Source organism: Lipotes vexillifer, unplaced genomic scaffold (genome assembly GCF_000442215.2).
Source record: "Lipotes vexillifer unplaced genomic scaffold, Lipotes_vexillifer_v1.1 scaffold131, whole genome shotgun sequence".
Lineage (NCBI taxonomy): Eukaryota > Metazoa > Chordata > Mammalia > Artiodactyla > Lipotidae > Lipotes > Lipotes vexillifer.
In genome coordinates, this window is record NW_006782866.1 from 2,248,823 (window position 1) to 2,271,920 (window position 23,098).

At 36.1% G+C, this 23,098-nt stretch overlaps 1 protein-coding gene and 1 pseudogene across 1 annotated transcript in view; one reads left to right on the forward strand and one right to left on the reverse strand.

The window, feature by feature from the left end:
• Nucleotides 1–255: 255 nt before the first annotated feature.
• Nucleotides 256–23,098, forward strand: part of NCOA1 (nuclear receptor coactivator 1) — a 199,118-nt gene continuing 176,275 nt past the window's right edge. The window contains exon 1 of the mRNA XM_007455501.1: nt 256–368. The gene's annotated coding sequence lies outside the window, so the exon portion shown is untranslated. The remainder of the gene's footprint in view (nt 369–23,098) is intronic.
• Nucleotides 17,575–17,913, reverse strand: LOC103079210 (thioredoxin pseudogene; annotated as a pseudogene).

Here is a 23,098-nt window from a genome sequence, read left to right on the forward strand (position 1 = left end):
TAGTAACTAATTACTGCTTATCAACTTTATATTTGTTTACTTACTTAACCTTTATTCTTTAATTTCAGTTTTTAAAATCTGTGGTAGGGACAAGAATGGGAATTAGAATTTCTTGAACAACGAAAGCATCTGTATAAGAATCTTTGTATGCTTACAGGGAAACAATGATGTGTCACAGTATCTAAAATCTAATGTTTTCAGTAGAACAAATGTCTCTTTTCTCCTACTTTAGATCTAATGGAATGTAACTGGAACCGACTCTGATGATAAAAATCAAGGACCATCAGGCAAGATCAGGCAGTAAGAATTTTTGCTTCCAAATGAAGACACCGACATTTAGAACTTCTACTTATTCTAAGGTATTCGAGGTACAGTTTTACTTTAATTTGACTCCTTGGCAGTCATTTTATAATGCTGATTTCTATCTATATAGATTTCATAAGTTTAAAAGTTTTTATGTTAGAATGGTTAGCTTTTGGGGAAGAGGCTACCCCCGGGTTCGAGCCCTGGTCCGGGAAGATCCCACATGCCGCAAAGCAACTAAGCCCGTGAGCCCGCCAGCCACAGCTATGAGCCCGCATGCCACAACTACTGAAGCCCACGCACCTAGAGCCCATGCTCCGCAACAAGAGAAGCCACTGCAATGAGAAGCCCCTGCGCCGCAACCAGAGAAAGCTGCGCACAGCAAGAACCAAAGCAGCCAAAACTAAATAAAGTAAATAAATTTATTCAAAAAAAAGAAGAAACACAAATGTAAGAAAATATATCAAAATGTTCATTAAAAATAAAGAAATACACTGAATGCAGATTAACACTCAGTATAGAAGAACTGGAATAAATAAATGTCAATTTAATAATTATTTTATTTATGTCATGACCCTCTGAGATGAGCAATTGAATTCAGCACTCTAACCAACTGTGCTTACATGATACAAGAGATCTTAGTGATTGTCCTTTAGTTTGATCTGGAAACCTCTATTTCCTGTTTTCCTAAACTTACTGTTAAGAGTTTTCTATTCACCAAGAAATGTCACTTATACTCCCTGTAGACTGTTTCTATAGGACCTTGGGGATCTGACGGGGTTAGTTTCACTTAGATCAGAAAAACCAGGCATGTAATTAAAGAGTCAAATGATACTTCTAAATCATTGGGTGGCTGTCCACTTTAAAGACTACATAAGACAATTGAAAACAATCAAAGGAAACATAGTATCAACAGAAAACATAGTGGTCTCTATTTTTCTAAAATACATATAAATTTCAAAGAGGGTACAGTTAGTTTGGTGTTTATTTAAAAACAAAATAATTTCGTGTTAATTGTATTTTTCCAAATAGGCAGAAAGTATGGAAAGATAATTATTTTTAGGGACAGTCAGAGTTGGTTGGTTCTCTGTATACATTATAGAGGTTTGTAAATTAATCTTGCTAGATTATAAAGATGAAAATCTGAGAAAAATGTATCACTTATTACTTGGATTTTAAATTTCATTTTATTCTGTTTCGGAAGAAGAATGTGTAAAACAGTAAATTCTAAAATATAAGAATCCATATTGAAAAACCTAAGACTGCTTCAGTTAAAATAAATGGATTACTTTCTAGAAGGCGGTGGTATAATTGAGCAGTTTTTGCCAAAGAAAAGTTACCTCGAATCAAATAGCAGATGAAAAAGAGGTTGTTTTGATGAGAAGTTTTAAAACTTCTCTGGCAGCTAGCAGGTATATTGTACTTTTCAAAAATTTTTTGGTGTCAATTTGAATCAAATGGTAATAATATTAAATATATAATTTGACTTATTACCAGAATCATTTTCCTTTTTAAAAAATTTGGATGTACTTTATTTTTTGGCTGTGTCAGGTCTTAGTTGTGGCACGCGGGATCTTTTGTTGCAGCGTGCAGGCTCTTAGTTGTGGTGCATGGGCTCCAGAGCTCGTGGGCTCTGTAGTTGCTGCACACGGGCTCTCTAGTTGTGGCGCGCAGGCTTAGTTGCCCCGTGGCATGTGGGATCTTAGTTCCCTGGCATCCGCTGCAGTGCAAGATGGATTCTTAACCGCTAGACCACTAGGGAAGCCCCTCCCTTATTTTTTAAAGCTATCTTTCCTTCTTACTTTCATTTAACAACATTAGTTGAATGTTCAGGCTTTGTGAAGGATAAGTCTAAATATGTGGAAGGATATAAATTATTCTATAACTTCATTATGAATGAAGTTGAAGATATCTTTCACTCAGAATGTTTACTGTGGGGCTAGGGAAGCTAAATACTCTCAACTGAAAACCATTTAAAAGCAATTATGAGGACTTCCCTAGTAGTGCAGTGGTTAAGAATCTGTCTGCCAATGCAGGGGACACGGCTTCGAGCCCTGGTCCCGGAAGATCCCACATGCCGCAGAGCAACTAAGTCGTTGCGCCACAACTACTGAAGTCCACGCACCTAGAGCCCATGCTCCGCAACAAGAGGAACCACCGCAATGAGAAGCCCACACACCACAAAGAGTAGCCCCCGTTTGCCGCAACTAGAGAAAGCCTATGTGCAGCAACAAAGACCCAATGCAGCCAAAAATTAAAAAATTAATTAAAAAGAAAAAAAGCAATTATGAAATGAGCACATAAAAATCATAGTTTAGTATTCCTTTCTAAGTAATATAGTTAAGTTCTGTATTCAGATGTCCACAAAAAGAGAGTAGGAAATTCTGATCAATTGAATTTGGTGACTAATTGGTTGTGGTTTTTACCCATTTATGGTTCTACTTGTGAAAGTGCCATATAACCAAATTAGGTTGCTTAAATCCTTAAATTAGGGATTTCTATTCATCAATTTCTTATATTGCCCCGTGCATTTGCAAACTAATATTTGTCATTTTCCCTTTCAAAAATGAAGTAAAAATTTCACAAACTTGTGCTCGGAAGTTTTATGTAATATATGTATATATTTTGTATATATGTGTATATTTTTTATGTATATATTTTGACAATATTTTCTTTCTTTTCTTTTTGACAATATTTTCTTAAAATTTTTTTGAGAGGATTTTAAGATTTTGAGATAGTGGGATTTTGTTTTTTTGGGAAGGGGGATTAAAACAAAACAAAATCAGTACGAGTTACGGCCCTAGAACATTTGTAAGGTGATGTCTTGGATTATAGTTTACATTAAGTTAAAATAGTACCTTTTAAAAATATTTCGTTTGGACTCACAAAAACATTTGAAAACATTTCAACAAGGTATAATTGAGGGAATAGGTATTCCCTTGCCACCATGATTTTCTCTGTGGTGTGATGGAAAGAGCACAAGCTTTGGCTCTTCTACTTTCATGCTACCCTGAGGAATTGAATTAATATTTGTCTTAGTTTCCTTTTCTTTATAGTTACTTTTTAGACTTTTGATGAAAAATGAAAAAGTGTATAAAATTATATAAAATGATGCTTTTCAGTGTTAGATTAATGCACATTATTGCTAAAGATAGAAAAGACCACACTACTGAAGTATCATTCACAGTTATCCTTCTCCGAGCAAAAAACAGGTCAACTCACACTACTACTGAGAAGCTTGTCAAACCAGTTTCAAACTTAACGACAAATATTATGCTTGGAGAGAGAGTAAAATGAGCTTTTGGCAAAAATCCCTTATCAAAGGCATACCATCTGGAAAAGCAATTACTGTCATGTGCATGCTAGCAGAATTTTTTGTTTTTCAGTTGGATGAAAGCACTGATGTGCTGAGGACATACCAGCACTTCATAGAGATGTGTTACTGTTTAATCACTGAGAAATCCACACTAACAGAAGAGTTTTTTTGTTGATATTTTGTTTTATTGTTGTTGTTGGTGGTGGTGGTGGTGCTTGGTTGGTTTTTTAAAGCCATTGTTGTCTGGAAAAGTTGCATTGGTTCCTCTGATCAAAACCCAACAACTTTAGCTGTAGGAGAGGGTGCACTTGGTCTGTGAATAAAAGAAATTGCACCAAGATATAAATTTATATCCTGCTTTTTTTCCAGAGGAAAAAGTTTGGCATTTAGTAATGTGATTTCTGGTTGTGATTTAATGTTGAAAAAAAACCAGTAAAAATTGTGGATGTAAGCAATTTTTGGCCACTAACACCGTGTCTTTTTAGGATTTTGGGAAGAAATGGTCAGCAAATATAGGATCCTGCTTTTCCACAGCGATGTATACTAGCTGTGTAGGGTGACAGGGCTTTACGTGTTTGTTAATTTGTTTTTACTAAAATAAGAAGAATGTTTCTTTACCACTGATAATGCCATTTCTATGATTTCAAGGAGGCATAAACTTACATTTACTTTTTCAAATAGTCAGAACTTATAACTTCATATTCACAGTATCATGAGTTTCAATGTTAAGGATGAGGTATAAGAATTTTATAAAAGTCTGAATTATGATGCAAAATAATTCTTATCTAAGAGTTTGACCATTTCCCCACACTTGATGATTTTATTGGGTTATCAAAGAAAAAACAACCAGTGAATTTTTATAGTACATGTTTAAAAACCACATCTAAATTTTGAGATAGAACATGAAGAAATACTTTCCAGAGCCAAAATGCCGGCAGAGAATATATTAGGAATCTTGTTGCTCCAGTCTCTCAAATTGAAACATTTAACATCCAGTTTTGAGTGGGATATGCTCTTTTTTGGACATTGAATGGAATGCTGAAAGTAGACTTGAGAAGGAAATATTTCTATAATTTCTGGGTCCATGTTCAATCATAATATCCAGAATGTATTCAATATAACACAGTTGATTTATAATTAAGAATTAGGCATTTTTAGTTTAGTAGAAATAAAGAATAAGAAAGGAGCTAGTTGAAATGGAAAGCAGCTTATGGCTAAAGCTGGTTCCAGAGCTTGGGGCCTTGAACATCTTGCAAGGAAGTTATCATAGTGGGTGGCAAAACAACGAAGGTGCTTAATTGAATGGGCTCTGTCTGGCCAAAGATGAGACAATTTGAGCATTAGTAAGTATAACTACAATATATAGTCAATCACATCCAATATGTTTAAACTGATGAGTTCATGATGATACTTTAAAGAACTCATTCACTTTCTTTGGAGTATGCTAAGAAACCAACTATGCCTGAATGTGACCAGTAGTTGAGGAGAGGAAGTTTCTTTTCTCAGGTGTATTCTAGTTACTAGTATTCTATTTACAGTTAAGGGGTGATAAATAGAACATTACCATTTCATAGTGAATTCCAGGATGTAAGCAAAGATCATCAGTGGCTGCTAACATCACAGGAGGAGGGACAGTCGGACATTAGGTTTCTCTTAATGAAAGTTCACAATCCTTTCTGAGAAGCATCGTTGCCAAAAAAATTGAATTTGAATCTAAATCTGATCAAGCCTGTAGCTCCAATTACCAATTTACAGGAAACATAGAAGACAGGGAAACAAGTGAAATGATGCCATGGAGATGCAGTCAGCAGAATCTAGACTATGGGGAAGTCTTTGGGACACACAGCTTGGTTTTTTTTAACAAACAAATCGTGAGGAACAAAAAAAGAGAAAAGAAGGAAGAAAACTGAAATTAATAGCAATGTTTGGACTTTATTTGGGTCCAGATTTTAGTAAATAAATATTTATAAAATAATCAGGGAAATTTGAACACTGGATATTTTATATTAAGAAATTATTGTTAATTTTTAGGTGTGATAGATAACAGCATGTAGTTATATTGAAAAAGAGTCATCTTTTAGAGATACATATTGAAATGTTGATGGATGCAAGGATTTGTCTGGGATCTGCTTTATTATCAGGAATAGAGGGAAGGCTGTGGCTGTGGATGAATCAAGATTGGCCATGATTTGATCTTTGTTTAAGCTAGGCACTTGTGGTGTTGGAGGGTGGGGTGGTGGTGGTGTAATTCTTGATATTATTCTCTAAGCTTTTTTGAAAATTTCCATAAGAAAAAGGTCCAGAAATTTACATTTTCTCTTTGTTGGCTTATAAGAATACAATTGAACTATGTGTATTTAGCAACCTGCTGAATTTTTATTTCTAATAATTTCTTGAGTCTTTTGGGATATATATATACAAAACCATATTGTCCACAAATGACAGTTTTACTATATAGTGCTTACTGTTTACCAGGCTCTATTTTAAGCACCTATGCGTATTAACCCATTAGGTCCTTGCAAGAGCTCCAGTGAAATAGACATTAACTTGTCCACCGTTGCGTAGCTGGTATGTGGCAGAGCTGGGATTTGAATCCAGGCATTCTAGCACTAGGGTCTGTGCTTCTCTGGTTTTTATATCTCCTTATAAGCTTTATTTTTAACCCCTCCACTCTAATCCTTGTACCTTTTATTTCTTTTGTTTGTTTTAGTGTACTGGCTAGAATTTAAACTTTTAAATACCAGTTTTCATTTGTAATTTTGCTTTTGGAAGTTGTCTTAATATTTAGTGAATCCAGAGTCCAGTCAAATTTACTCCTTTATAAATACAAGGTACTCACCAAGAACTAAGAATTGACTTAGTATGAAGCTAGAAGCCAAAGAATAAAGTGTATAGCTATTTAAAGTTGCCAAGACATGGAAGCAACCTACATGTCTTATCTAGAGAGGAATGGATAAAGAAGGTGTGGTACATATATACATTGGACTACCACTCAGCCATAAAAAAGAATGAAATAATGCCATTTGCAGCAACAGGGATGCATCTAGAGATTATCACACTAAGTGAAGTAAGTCAGACAAAGACAAATATATCACTTATATGTGGAATCTAAAAAAAAAAAAGATACAAATGAACTTACTTACAAAACAGAAACAGACTCACAGACATAGAAAACAATCTTATGGTTACCAAAGGGGAAAGGTGGGGTGGGGCATAAATTAGGAGTTTGGGATTAACAGATACACACTATTGTATATAAAGTATACATATTTTATATTCAGAATACATATTTTATATATATATATATATATATAATCACTTTGCTGTACCCCTGAAACTAACACAACATTGTAAATCAATTATACTTCAATTAAAAAAAATAGAATAAAGTGTATAGTAACAGCTTCTAGTTTTTTTTTTTTCAAAATTAGATTTATCTCCCGATCTGCAAGCAGCCTATTCCTGGTCCGTTTGACTTTGAGTTACTTGTTGATTCCATTGGTCCTATTTGCTGAATTTCTCTGTGACTCTTTGATCTTCTTCCCCCGACCCCCACACCTGTCATACAATTACTTCTCATTTGACTTTACATGGGTTCCATGAGATAAAATCAGGGGAAGCACTTAGCACACTGTCCAGCACATAACATATATCTAGTAAATATGCCTTTTGGTTTAAGAGAAAGCTATTTCACAGTTTTGTTTTAAAAATTGTTCTTATGTCTTTAATTAATTTCTTAAATGGGGAGAGGCGAATATGGCGTAGTTACTTTAAGAAGCCCGAGGCCTGGGACATGGGGGAAAAACTGATGATAATGTGCTGTGGTGGTTTAATGAGTATCTTTGTGTTCTCTGTAAGGCACTTGCTTATAATAGTCTCTCAGTTTGAGAAAGATTACCGAGAGAGTTGGATGCCAAAATAATACTTCTCTACTGGGGAGTGAGGTAGGAACAATTTAGGGGAAAATGTAACTTGTCCCAACTCCATGGGATATTTACATTTCTCTTTGGCCAGCAGCAAAATACATTATGATGTTGTAAGATAGCTAAGCTTCATGAAAGGAGGCATATAGGCTTCAGTAAGGAGGACAATTTTTGGTTTCACCCTCAAGAGAAAGGGATTGTTCATAATTACAGATAACCTTTTCCTGAAGTTTGTGGAAGGTGACCATCTGAAAACTCGGTGTAGCTAGTTGAAAGCTGTGCTATTTTTCTGTCCTTCGCTGCCTTCCTCCCTCCATCCCAAGTGCTTGTTATTTTGTATAGCAATAAACTGAAACAACCTTTTAACATATCTTTAATGGTATTTTTGGAAATTATATTCAACTATTTGGAAACTGAAGGTTGTAGAGGCACAAGAATTTCTTCCATTTTCCAAATGACAGAATATAATTATTCAATATAATTATTGAATGGCACAGCTATTGAAATTGAATAACCAGTTACTTGACTGTTTTGTTTTTATGGACTAGTTTATTGGTAAGAAATAAAACATATTTTTTGAAGAATAAAATAAATGTGTGTGGTGGAAACTCACTCTTCTATCTGATCATGAAAACTTTGAGTGGAAAGGTGAAATACTCAACCAAACTACACCTGGATGCTATGGAAACCAAAAGGTGATATGCAAGATTAAGCACAGTTGAGAGGTGCTCAGTTTAACATCTGTCATCAGTTAGTTGGTAAAGGCCTTGAGCCATTTATTGTTCTGAAGATGATCTTAAATGAGGAGGCATAGCTAAAGTGGTCAGTTACAGAGTATGGGATCAGTGAATTTAAGAGAAAAGAAAGCTGATAGGAGAAAACAAAAATGTAATAATAATAATAACAATAGCTAATATTTAGTGTTTACTATGCAGCAGGCAATGTGATAGACACTTAAATATATATTTTCAGATACTATCCCAGTAACCCTGTGAAGTGTAAACTGTTATTACATATATACGTATGCAAATAAAAAACTCTGCATAGCAAAATAAAACACCAAAAAAATTTTGTTTTGTAGGAGGCAGATGAATCTTAATAAGGTGTACTTTGAAATTAAGTCACAGGAGAGCCAGGATTCCTCCATCTCTTCATCTTGGAGTGAAACCAAAAGCTTGAGTTCAGAAACTGATTTTTTTTTTTTTTTTTTCTTGCGTTATGCGGGCCTCTCACTGTTGTGGCCTCTCCCATTTGCGGAGCACAGGCTCCGGACGCGCAGGCCCAGCGGCCACGGCCCACGGGCCCAGCCGCTCCGCGGCACGCGGGATCCTCCCGAAACGGGGCACGAACCCGCGTCTCCTGCATCTGCAGGCGGACTCTCAAGCACTGCGCCACCAGGGAAGCCCCAGAAACTGATTTTTAATCAGAATTGAAAAGGAAAGCGAATTCTAGTTTAAACAAGCTGCAGAAGCGTAGATTTGGGAAAACCAGGGATTTAGGGATTTTGCTAGTTCAGTATAATTTTATGATAGGGCTCCTGAAAAGTTATTGTAGTCACTAATTATTAGTTGGAGTATAGTGTCTCATACAAGAAAAGTCATAGCTCTAACATGCTAGTCAAATCACATTTTACTGTTTTAAGGAGGGATGCCTTATTGGTTTTGAAATGGTGTTTGATATGGAGTGACTTTCAAGTATTTTTATCACTTTAACTTCCTTCTTCAATTAAAAATTAGCATGGAAATGAATTTAAATAGCTATTAATATTTTCGAGAATTTTTGGTCATTGCTTAGAATTAGAAATTCCTTACATTATTAAGAAACACTCTGCCTATTACAGGTCTAGCAGTGTAAACTAAAATTAGGTTAGGTGCAAGATTGAGAATTTCTGACCTTACTCTTCATACATGGATGCGTTTCCTGCTAGTAAAAATTGAAAGCCTGAAGTATAGTGTAAGACCTGTATTGCTTGTAATGTGGTTTATTTAGTTACTTATAAAGCTTCCATTTAAATTTCGGATTAAGTATACTTTTCCAGTTGACTGTGCAACATTAAAAAAAAAAAAAAAATAGGTTAAGCCACGAAGGAAAACGTCAGTAAACTCCAGAAAAGCTAAAACTAGACATGTCCAATCTCTCACTATAACAGAAGTTTAAAATGTGCTACTCCAACCACTTGGAAAAATCAAACAGAAAATGTTCTTAAATCATATTGAATCAACCAGGAGATCAAGTATACAATAACTGATTATATAGCAAACTAAATACAGACTCAGGCAAAGACTGATATTGACCATAGAAAATTGATTTTTGAAAAAGAAATGTACTCAACCTCAGATTTTAGTAAAACAACAAATAAAACCAACAAAATTAGTGCCTGGGAGAAAGGGAGGATATAAATAAGATAAAAGTAGAAGCAGATGAACTGAAAAACAAACTGTAGAATTAAAAAAATCTAAGAGCTACTTCTTAAGGTTAAAAAACAAAGTAAATATCTGACTGATTTTATCAAGGAAAAGATAGAAAACCAAAGTAAGAAAGAATAAACAGGACATAAAAGCAGAAAAGAGATTTTTAGAATTATAAGAGAGTTCTGTTTAGTAACCGTAAGCCAATTTATTTGAAATCTCTCTGAAATGAATTAAATGCCCAAACTACTTTAAGAAAAAGAAAATCTGGGTAACCCAGAAAACTATGGAAGAAGAGTTTGAGTAATTTTCTCAAAAAATTGGTTCTGGGGCCAGATTGTTTTGCCAGTGAGTCTTTTCTAGCTTTCAAGGAACATATAATTCCTATGGTGAGAAATAGTTCTGGAGATTATAAAAAGATGGAAATATGCCCAATTAATGTTACGAATATCTTCACATTGGTTACTTCATGGGAGTGAGATTCTTTCAGGGGATTAGTTTTTTAGTTTCTACTGTAAGCATAGATTTTTCTTGAAATTAAGACAGTTGAGGGGAAAAAAAAAGCAAATCCAGAAGTTAAAACCTTAGACAAAGATGTCTTTTTTTTTTTTTTTTTTTTGCGGTACACGGGCTTCTCGCTGTTGTGGCCTCTCCCATTGCGGAGCACAGGCTCCGGACGCACAGGCTCAGCGGCCATTGCTCACGGGCCCAGCCGCTCCGCGGCATGTGGGCTCTTCCGGGACCGGGGCACGAACCCGCATCCCCTGCATCGGCAGCATCGGCAGGCGGACTCTCAACCACTGCGCCACCAGGGAAGCCCCTCTGTCAACTTTTAACATTTTTTCTTAATCAGTGATTTTCAGCAGTTTGATTATGATATTTCTAAGTGTGGTTTTCTTTGTTTATCTTTCCTGTATTCTGTTGAGCCTCTTTGTTCTGTGGGTTTATGGCTTGAAAAACGTTTGCCTATTATTTCTCTACATATTTTTTTCTATCACCTTCTTCCCTCTAGCTTTTAGACCCCAATTACATGTATATTAGATAGTTTGATATATTGCTACAAATTATTGGTGCTCCCCTTCTTTTCCTTTCTCCCTCCCTCCCTCCGTCCCTCCTTCCTTCCTTCCTTCCTCCCTCCCTCCCTTTCTCCCTTTCTGTTTTTTCTTTTTGTGCTTCATTTTGAATATTTTCTATTGTTGTGTTTTCAAATTAATTGTCCAATCTGCTATTAATCCCATCCAGTGTATTTTTCATTTCAGGTCTTGTGGTTTTTTGTTTTTTTTTGCTGTATGCGGGCCTCACTGTTGAGGCCTCTCCTGTTGCAGAGCACAGGCTCCGGACACGCAAGGCTCAGGGTCCATGGCTCACGGGCCCAGCCGCTCTGCGGCATGTGGGATCTTCCCAGACCGGGGCACGAACCTGTGTCCCCTGCATCGGCAGGCGGACTCTCAGCCACTGCGCCACCAGGGTAGCCCAGATCTTGTGTTTTTTATTTGTAGAAGTTTCATTTGGGCTTAAAAAAAAAATCTTGCCCTTCTCACCTTAACATCGCTATGTCTTTCTCTGCCTTCTTGAGCATGTTGAGCATATTTATAGTAGTTCTTTTAATATCTTTGTCTGCTAAGTTCCGTCTATCAGTTCTGTGTCTGTTTTTATTGATCTCTTAGTCTCTTGGTTGTAGGTCATGTTTTCCTTCTAGGTTATATGCCTTGTAAATTTTCATTGGATGTTATTGTGAATTTTATGTTGCTCTTTTGTTGGGTGTTGGATTTTGTTGTATTCCTTTAAATAATGTTGGTCTAAATTTGGCATGCAGTTAAACTTTTTGAAATCACTTTGATGTTTTTTTGAGATTCACTTTGTTTTGAGGAAGCTTTGGTAGTGTGGGTCCTGGGCATCCTTATTTCCTTGAGCTAATTTAGAGTTGCTACTTTTTGAGGACTTTACTTAATGTTTCATGTATTATTAAAACCGTGTAACTCAGACCGGGACTTGAACGCATGCGGCCGGGATTTGAACGCATGCGGCCGGGACTTGAACTAGGCCAAAACTCTGTTTGGGACTCCAACCCACAATCTTTTAATTAGAGTAACTCACCTGGTGTCTGGACTTACTGAGGCTCAGGTTCCTTATGTCTCAGCGCTGAAGGAATTCCGCGAGAGGCAAAGTGATAGGCAAGAAGTAGATTTATTAATATAGGACGCTTGTAAGAGGTGCAAGCGGGCAGGCAAGGGAGCTCTGCCCTGAGGATTAAGTGGGCTACAATTTTATAGTCAAAGGAAAGGGGGTGGGGGAAAAGACTGCCTTCTTCCAGTAGACGTGGGGCTTACATCACTAGTTCCTCCTTTATATCAGTCAGGAGAGTGTCTGACCCTATGAGGTCAAACTAGGATTATCACAGCACTTATTCAAGTCAGTAGAAGGGTGGTGACATTTTTCTTCCACCTAATGGCCTGGGGCATATCTTGTGCTTTTATTTATGGCTTTATAGTTAAGCAAGCCTGCTTCATTCCACCACATTCCAATAGCTTTCTTGAGCGATCATTAACTTAACAGTGGTCTCCCAAAGTTTCCTAGGTTTCCCTCTCTATCTATAGTCCCTTAGTGGGACTTCTACAACTACCCGTATAACTATCCTATTCTATCCCTATCATTATGAGGTCTTTTCACTCTACTTGGTGGGAATACAAATTATCTCTACCCTTGTATGAGTTTTGGGACTTCTTTGACCTATTTGTTTTTCATTGGTCCTTTCCCCAACGTTACGTAGTTTCCTGTCGCAGATGACCTGTCAAAAGACTTGAGGGGAGGCCTCTACAGATTTCCAGAGCTCTGTGTCTGCAGGTCCCTTCTCTCTGGTACGCTTTAACCAAATTCTGGCTGCTTTGGCTTCCCTGAACATTGTCAGTCTGTCTCCTCAACTCTCTGAGACTGCCAGGCTCTGTTGAAGTCCTCCCTCTCTACCCTGCATCCTGGAAACTGCAAGGGTGTAAAGTGAGGCAGTTGGAGGTCTCACCTAATTTTTTCCCCCTTTTCTCAGGGATCCCACTGCTGCTTTGACTGTTGTCCAATATCTGAAAGCTGTTGTTTATTTTATCCAGTTTGGTTGTATAACCAGAAGGATTAATCAGATCCCTGTTACTCCATCATGGCTGTTTGTAGAAGTACTCGATTATCTTTTCCTTCTTTTCTGTGGGTTAAGATGTGGACCTAAATAAAAGAAGCCAAGAAATCATTTGGCTTGTTCTCAGTGTTTCAGGTGTTAGGCTTAACTGTAACTGAGGCAGAGGAGTCCCTAGTTGCCTATGGTCCAAACCCTTTGATAATAATAAACAGGCAATTTTGCCTGGTACATCCCTTCTCACTTTCATTCTCTGGAACGTACTGCAGTGGTAGGGTGGTTGATCAAGAATTATAGTATTCTGAATCTTGGTTAGGTACTACATAGTTTTAATAAGTTCTTAATACTCTTACTTTCAACTGAATTAAGACCTATTTTTACTTACTTTTTCTCAGCTATTTCAATTTGCTGTTACCTTTAATTTTATCAGGTTTTTTTTGGCTATGTTATTTGCTAGTTATCTATCTGGTTGTCATTTTTCACTGGGTTGTATTTACTTCATCATGTGTTTTTCTGCATCACAGTAACCTTTAGGATCTTGGAAGGGTTTGATCTTTATTCATTATTATCTTTAGTTTTGTTCCTGCTTCTCTGTTCTTGCTTTCCTTTACCCAGAAATGAATGAGCAAATAAGTAACTGAATAGACATAGACAAATATATTCACACATATATACACACAGTGCATTTTCTCAATTCTAAGACTATTAATTGTGATATATACTATTGATTGAATATACTTTAAAGAAAGAAGAAACATTAAATTTATTTTAAAAATCCTTCTTAGAAATTAACTGACAGAAGCATACATTTATCCATACAGTTTCTATACCATCTTCTTTGGAATCGTAATACAAGAGTGAGTCTAATCCTTTTTCATACTGACATTCTGATTTTCCTCACCTGTTGCTGCTCTTCTATACATTATGATTGTCAGTGTAGTTTTGAGTCATATGGGAAATGTTTGGAATTTAACTGCTTTTCTTTGTTGGCTAAATTCATGGTTTCAGTTTTTCTATAAACTGTGAATTAAATAACTTCTTTTTTGAGTCAGCTGGAAACTTTTGACAGATATCCAGCCCTTGGGTAATAGTACTTTGTAAAATGTAAATTGGTCACACCAGTGTCTCCCAGCTCTGCTAATTCTGTGATCTATTTTGAGGGACTGGGTAATTTCTACTGCCTTTAATTGCTCTTGCTTGTCTCGCAACAGACAATTTTTGCATCACAATAGCTTTTTATTTCAGTGCTTTCTGAAAACATTTTCAAGCAACAGTTAGGCTTTCAGATTTAACTTAAAATTCAAAGGCTTGTGAGTTTATCTGTGCAGTAAATTCAGCTGTGGTGATATTTGGATAAACAGATACCTTCTATGGGAAGGTATTTCCCATAGGTTTACACATGGGCAAGCAGTTACATACATCACAAATTACTCTTTTGCTTAACTACTGGTACCTTTTTTGGACATTAATTCTGATACTTCTCCTAGTTTCAGAAACCTAAAAATATTATTTTAAGAAAAGCATTTTTAGAATTGAGAAAATATGATTTGGGAATTTAGTATACAATAGCAAGCGTAAAGTCTGTCAAGTGGTAGAATTATTTCATTAATTTTGAGGTGATCAGGTAGCAGTTAGAAAAATTAGTGTTGAACCTGTGTGTATACAAATGTATGGTTAACTTTTTAAAAACTGGAAAACTAGTGAAACTATGCAAATAGTAACCCAAAGTAAGAAGACTCAAAAATTGACTAAAAAATTAAGTACATCTATATGAGAAAAACAGCACAAAATTAAAAAGAAAAATAACAAAATGCAAAATATTTACAAATTTGACCTTAAATCCTATCTAAAATAACTATGAATATTTAAAAAATATTTACAACACTAAGATTCCAGTAAGTACATTGATAAAGTCGTGTCCATTAGGTCAAAATAGAGTTTACATAGAGTAAACAAACGTAAGGAAAAGAGTTCAACCTCCTGGGTAATTAACTGAAACAATAGTGAATAACCTTTTTGTACTTATTGAATAACTGTAATAAAGTAGGGAATGAAGTACTCATGCATTGTTTTGGAATTGGTACAGCTGGCCTCCATGGTTTTCTGATGAGAAATTCCCCTGTAGGTAATGCATTGTTTTTCTCTGGCTGCTTACAGGATTTTTTTCTTTGTGTTTAGTTTGAGAAACTTTATTATAATGTGTGTGTGTTTGGATTTCTTTGGGTTTAACCTGTTTGCAGTTTGCTCAGCTTCTTGAATTTGTTAGTTTATGATTTTCACCAAATTTGAAAAACTGTCATCCATTATTTCTTCAAATAAGTTTTCAGCTCACATTTTTTCTCCTCTTCTTCTGGGATTTTGATGATGTGATGTGAATGTTGGATCTTATGTAATTGTTCCACAGGTCCCTGAGGCTCCATTATTTTTTTCAATCTATTTTTTTTCTCTTTTTCAGACTGGATGATTTCTATTGATCGATCTTTAAGTTCACTTTCTTTAAGATCGACTCTTTCTTTTGTTATCGACATTCTGCTGTTCAGACCATCCGTTGAATTTAATTTTGGCTATTGTATTTTTCAGTTCTAAAATTTCCATTGATTCTTCTCTATGTCTTCTGTTTCTTTGCTGTGACTTTCTGTTTTCCCATGTTTCAGTAGTGTTTGTAATTGCATTTTGGTTCGTTTTACTGATAGCTGCTTTAAAACCCTCTTTAGATAATTCAGACATGTTTGTCATCTCAGAACTGGTGTCTGTTAATTGTCTTTTCTCATTTAAGTTGAGATCTTTTTGTATATTGCTTTATTTTTTCATGAATATAGTTATAAAAACAAGTTACGAGAATAAGAACAAAGAGGAAATAGAACCAATCTAGCTGTATAAACTCAATTTCTTTCTCTATAAAGTAGAAATAATAATACCTACTTCACAGATTTTTTATAAAGACTACATGAGAACACATACATAAAATATCCATCTCAGTCCCTGGCATATAACAATGCTCAGAAAATATTAGTTAACTTTGCTTTTCTTTTTTCTGATTATAGTATTTTGAAATCATTACTGTCAACTACTTGGCATTTTAAGGGAAGAGATTCTTTAAAAGAAGTCTTAACCTTCCTTTCCTAACTAGTTCTCTAAATTGTAATTACTTAATACAAAGATCAGCGTCTTCCTCATGACTGTCTTAGCTTTTTTGTTGGGGGATGGACCTTTTTGTTGTTAAACCTAGATTAGTTTTCTCCTTGTCTAGGTCCTAGGTAATTCATCCACTTTCTTCTGTTCCTTAGAGACTCTTTTCTATCTCCAACACTTATCCAGGGCAGAAGTGGAGTGATGTATTGGCAGCTCCCCCTTACTTGCCAGCATGATAAGTACACTTTCCCTTTTTTTTTTTTTTTTTTTTTTTTTTTTTTTTTCAGTTTTGTTTTTTGCAGTACGCGGGCCTCTCACTGTTGTGGCCTCTCCCGTTGCGGAGCACAGGCTCCGGACGCGCAGGCTCAGCGGCCATGGCCCGCGGGCCCAGCCGCTTCGCGGCATGTGGGATCTTCCCGGACCGGGGCACGAACATGTGTCCCCTGCATCGGCAGGCGGACTCTCAACCACTGCGCCACCAGGGAAGCCCCACTTTCCCTTTTTTGCTTTTAGGATTTTACAGCTAAGCTTTACGGGAAAGGTAGAAGGAGTAAGAGGTAGAGAAGGGGTGCTGGTCATGACAGAAATAAACACAGAGGTGTGACAAAGCTTAGGAAATCCTAATAACTTCTTAAAGTCATTGGTAGTTTCTGACTCTTGCTGAGTTGGTAACTGGATGCCCTATTTCAGGGGTCCCCAACCTCCGGGCTGCAGACTGGTACCTGTTAGAAATGAGGCCGCACAGCAGGAGGTGAGTGGTGGGGCGCGTGAGCGAGGGAAGCTTTGTCTGCCGCTCCCCGTCACTTGCATTACCGCCTGAACCATCACCCCCACCATCCATGGAAAAATTGTCTTCCACAAAACCAGTCCCTGGTGCCAAAAAGGTTGGGGACTGCTGCCCTGTTGGACCGACGCATCTTGATTTTTTTCTGCTTTCTCCTAAAACCTCTCTGACTTTCATGATGCAGAGTTTTTCCTGAGAAAGTGACATTTAAGCTAAAATTCTGAAAGATGAGTTAGGAGTTACTAGGTGAGAGCGGAAGAATGTGCAGGAAGACAGAACCAGCGTATCTGAAGTTCTTGAAGTAATGAAGGAGCATATTGGAGGTACTAAAAGAATGTCAGTACAGAAATAAAAATGGTGTGGTATCGGCAAAGGGATAGATGCATAGATCATTGGAACAGAGTAGACAGTCCAGAAATAGGATCCACAGAAATATGGTCAGTTGATGGTTTTTGTTTAAAAGGGTAGAGTTAATATTTTATTGTCACTTATCAGATGGCAGTTAGGTATATAGTGTTTATACTTGACCTTTCCTTTTTGTAAATTAAAAAATTACAGGTTTTAAACAGCCAATGGCTGTTTACTGGTCATGTCTTCAGAAAACATGATGAGGTTAATTCATTAATGGTGGCTTCAAGGTTTTCCTTATTGGTGCCAGAAAATTCACCCACTTTCTGTTCCTTTTTAAAAAACTGGAAGGTTGCCATGCATTTGACTTCACACTCTGAAGCAACATCCTGACAGTCATCCACATCTACTTTGAGGAACACCATGTTGGAATACTTTTCAGAGAGAGAATGAAAGAAAGGCTTGATCATTTCGCAAGTCCCGCACCGTGTGGCTGAGAAGTTGACTACTAGGAGTTTCTCTCCTGCATTGTTCAAGGCCTCCTGAAAAGCATACTTTCTCTCAATCTGCTTCACCATTTTGGCTGCTGGGGTCTGATGAGCGACCTCACGGTGGAAGCAATGAAAACGGATCCAAGGGGCTGGACAGAGCTTTGGCCAGTTGATTTTTGACAAAGTTGCAAAAGCAATTCAGGAGAGAAACAGTGACCTTTTTAGTAAATGGTGTTGGCTTTGCATTCATATGCAAAAAAGAATCTTGATTTATACTTCACACCTTTATATAACAATTAATTCAAAATGCATCATAGATCTAAATGTAAACTGTGAAACTGTTAAGTTCTTGGAAGAAGGCATAAGGGAGAATATTTGTGACTTGAGTTTAGCCAAAGAATTCTTAGATATGACACCAAAAGCATGACCCATTAAAGGAAAAACATTGATAAATTGGACTTCATAGAAATTATAAGCTTTTTGCTCTGTGAAAGACACTGTTAAGAGAATAAAAATACAAGCTACAAAGTGGGAGTAAATGTTTGACTATCACATATCCAATAAAGTACTTATGTTAAGAATATATAAAGAACTCTCAAAACTCAAGAGTAAAGAAATAACTGAGTTTAAAAATGGGCAAAAGACATAGACATTCCGTTAAAGAGGATATAAGGTTGATAAATAAATACATGAAAAGATGTTCAAAATCATCATTTGTTTTAAAAATCATTTTCTTTTAAAATCAAAATCATTTCTTTTAAAAAAAGAAAATTTGGAATTTGCAGAAAAGTTGCAAAGGTAGTACAGGGTGAAATTTGTTAGTCTTTCCTTCTTTTTGATAGCTCTGACACTTTTGAATAGTACTGGTCTGGTATTTTGTAGAATGTCCCTCAGTTGGGTTTGTCTGATGTTTTTCTGATGATTACACTTAGGCTGTAGTGTTTTGGGAAGAATACTACAAGAGGTGAAGGACCCCTTTCTTTACATTATATCGCAGAGTACAGTATCAACGTTATTATCACTGGTGGCGTGGTGGTGTTAACCTTAATGATTTTTTTTTTTACACTTTGGAAAACAGTTTGGTACTTTTTTATGGAGTTAAACATACAGTACCATATAACCCAGCAACCCCCCTCTGGGTACTTACTCTAGAGGACAAAAACTTAATTTCATATAAAAATCACTACACAAATCTTCATAGCAGTTCTATTCATAATCACCCCAAACTAGAAACAACCTGATGTTTTTCTGATGGGTAAATAGATAAATGATGGTACATCCATACAGTAGATTACTATTCAGCAACAAAAAGGAATAAATTATTATTATTATTTTTAAATTTATTTATTTTATTTATTTTTGGCTGCATTGGGTCTTAGTTGCTGCATTCAGGTTTTCTCTAGTTGCGGTGAGCGGGGGGGCTCCTCTTCGTTGCAATGCGCGGGTTTCTCATTGTGGTGGCTTCTGTTGTTGTGGAGCACAGGCTCTAGGCATGCAGGCTTCAGTAGATGTGGCATGCAGGCTCAGTAGTTGTGGCTCACGGGCTCTAGAGCGCAGGCTCAGTAGTTGTGGCGCATGGGCTTAGTTGCTCTGCGGCATGTGGGATCTTCTGGACCAGGGCTCGAACCCATGTCCCCTGCAGTGGCAGGTGGGTTCTTAACCACTGCGCCACCAGGGAAGCCCAGGAATAAATTACTGATTCATGTGACAACTGGATGAAGTTTCTTTTGGGGTGATGGAACTTTCTGTATTGTGGTTGTGGTGGTGGTTACATGACTCTATATGTATTGCTAAAACTCATAGAACTGTACATGCAAAAAAGTTTCTTTTATTGTATGATAGTTTACAAAATGTAATTTTTAAAAAGTGAAGCTAAAGTAAAAAGAAAAAAGAATGCATACCTGGAACACAGAGAACAATGGCAAAAATAGCAAAAATGGTACAACTGAAGAATGGAGAGTAACCACATCATTTAGTCCTTGTAGGACTTAATGGATTTTAAGCAGGGAAATGACCTGATCAAGACATTTTAAAAGAGAGGTTTATGAAATCTCTTTGATCTTCAGTGTGGAGAATGCATTGATGGGAGATAGATTGAAGATCTAAGAGGAAGTATAGAAAATAAGACATTTCTTGCATCTTTCCCACAAATTTTGGTAAAACCCAATTCCTGAAGTCTATTTTTGGTATTAGGATCTTGTGATGATAAGAATAATTATAATTACAAGCACTCCTTTTGACTTTTTTAATACAACCTATATTTTTGTACATTATACTCTGCTTTTCATATGAATAAATGAGACTCAGTTACCAACTAACATGATTTTGCCTAGTTGTGTCTATCCAATACTTTGGTTTCAAAAGTGTTACCATCTTAAAAAAAATTACTTAGGCAGTTCTTGGTATATTATTATATTTGCTCTTATTTTGTAAAAATTAGTAGAAGATTAAAGAAATTCAGCTGAGAATGATAAGTATGCTTATAAATTGAATATTAGTTAAGACCAAGATGAAAATTACAAATCTTCGGTTTCAGTCAGTGCTTATTGGATTAAAGAATATTAATCCAATATTGTGTGTGAAGTAAGAGAACAGATTTTTAAGAAAATGTGGAAACGTAATTACATTGTTGAAAACAGGTTAGGTGAAATTAGGGACATACATGTTTTTGGAAAACTTAATAGTATCCCCCTTTTATCTTTTCACACATTTTAGTTTTCATACAAATTTTCGGGAGTAGAGTATATATAAATATAATGAATTTCCTGCAATGCTAGTGTTGCTATAAGAAAATCTATTATGTCAAACTCATGAAATTGCCATTTTTTGAAGGCAAAAATGTTAGAATGTTGGCAGTTTTGTGTGGTTGAACCTAATATTTTTTTCCCAGATTGATTACATTCTTGTCTATAAGTTCTTGATTTAGAGAAGGGTATGTTTTATAGTTAATTTTCTAGGAGATATATCTTGGTTCTGGTTCTGTACAAAAGTCAGAAAAGATTTATTGATTCGCAAAGAGACAGCAAAAATGTGAATTAATGTTCTTTTTTTAAACATAAGTTTTACCCACAGAAGTAATTCTCCTTTTTGAAATGCTAACAAGATTGGTGAAACTAAAGTCCATTTTGAGCATTTCTACAGTCCTGGTTCTTTCCTGTTCTCTCCGTGGTTAATATTTGGTGTCTATCTTTTCACATATTTTCAGTCCAGTTATATTTATGTACTTACATACATATATCTACACATATACACTGATTTATATATGTAAGTATACATATATACACACATATTTGTAGGAAATATATAGTATTGTATGGATTATTTTTTGTAAGGGGTATATTTATATATTTTGGCAGTATGATTTTTTCACTCTCCAGCATGTTTAGATCTGTGTTTTGTTGTTGTTATTTTCAGTTTCTGCATTGTGTTTTGTACGATAGCTGTACCAGTTTTATTTGGGCCCTCAGGGTTTTTACCGCAGATTGTTTATAATTTTTTAAAACTACAAACGGTGGAGTTAGGAGTGTCCTGTATGTACTTTCTCACGTACCTGCATGATAGTTCCTTTAAGATAAAAAGAAGTGGAATTGCTGAACCATATGGTATATGCAGTTTAAATGTTTTATAGGGAAATTTTCAAGTAGACAAAATAGAAGAGTGAACTTCTACTCGCCTTCAACAGTTATCATCCCATGATCAATCTTGTTTTATCTGTACTCTCACTTACTTTATCCCTTCTCACATTTTTGAAACAAATTGAGACATCGTGTCATTTGATCTGCAAATATTTCATGTGTTTCTGGAAAATATAAGGTCTGTTTTTTTTAGAGAAAAACACTATTATCACACTTGAAAATTAACAATAATTCTTTTTTTAAAAATTATTTATTTAATTATTTACTTATTGGCTGTGTTGGATCTTCTTTGCTGCGTATGGGCTTTCTCTAGTTGTAGAGAGTGGGGGCTACTCTTCGATGTGGTGCGCAGGCTTCTCATTGTGGTGGCTTCGCTTGTTGTGGAGCACGGGCTCTAGAGCGCAGGCTCAGTAGTTGTGGCGCACAGGCTTAGTTGCTCAGCGGCATGTGGGATCTTCCCAGACCAGGGCTTGAACCCGTGTCCCCTGCATTGGCAGGTGGATTCTTAACCACTGCGCCACCAGGAAAGCCCAACAATAATTCTTTAGTATCATTAAATATTCAGTCAGTGTTCAAATTTTAAACTGTTTTAATGTCAGAAACATTTTTTCCCATATTTTTTTACTTGTTTGAATTAGGATCCAGATGAGGTTTACAGTTTGATTGGTTGATATACCTTTTAAAAAAAAGTCTTTCAAACTATTTTTCCTCTTTTTCTCCCTCCCTCTCTTTCTCTCATCCCTTCTCTCTTTCTTTCACTCCATCTCCTTGATTCCCCTTTCTTTCTCTGTCTCCAGCTTCCTTTCTTCTACCCTCCCTCCTTCCTCCCATCCTTCCCTTCCTGTCTCTCTTTTTAAAATTTTGCAGTATATTGATTGAAGAGACTGGGTGGTTTGCCCTGCAGATTTTTTTCCATACTCTAGCTCTTGCTTATTGCATCCCATTGCATTGTTTAACTTGTTTTTTGTTCTCTGCATTTTCTGTAAATTTTTAGTTAGGTATGGAGGCTTGATGTGATTCAGGTTTGATTTCTTTTTGTTAAGACTGTTTTACAGAAAGTGTTGTCATTTTCTATAAGGAGGCACATATATAGGGTGATGATACATGCAATTTTTTTAAAGATTTTTTTTTGATGTGGACCATTTTTAAAGTCTTTATTGAATTTGTTACAGTATTGCTTCTGTTTTATGTTTTGGTTTTTTGGCCACAAGGCATGTAGGATCTTAGCCCCCCAAACCAGGGATCAAACCTGCACCCCTTACATTGGAAGGCGAGGTCCCAACCACTGGACAGCCAGGGAAGTCCCGATACATGCAGTTTTGATTTGGAAGATATTGCCAGATTGTCTTCCAGAAGTGTTGTTTCAGTCTATACCTTTATCATTAAATTTTTGAGAGTATCATTTCATACACTGTGAACTGTTACCGTCTAGCTTTCAAATTTTTTGGAAAATGTCTTCTTAGTCTTTAATATTTAATTCACTAATTACTAGTAAGGTTTTTTTTTCCTATGTTTTATTTTTTAGGGTTATTTGTATTTTTTCTAACGGGAATTGCCTATTCACAGTATGCTTTGTTTCTTTTCCTGTTGGTTGAACGTTTTTCTTATTGATTTGTAGAATTTCTTTAGGTCTTTTG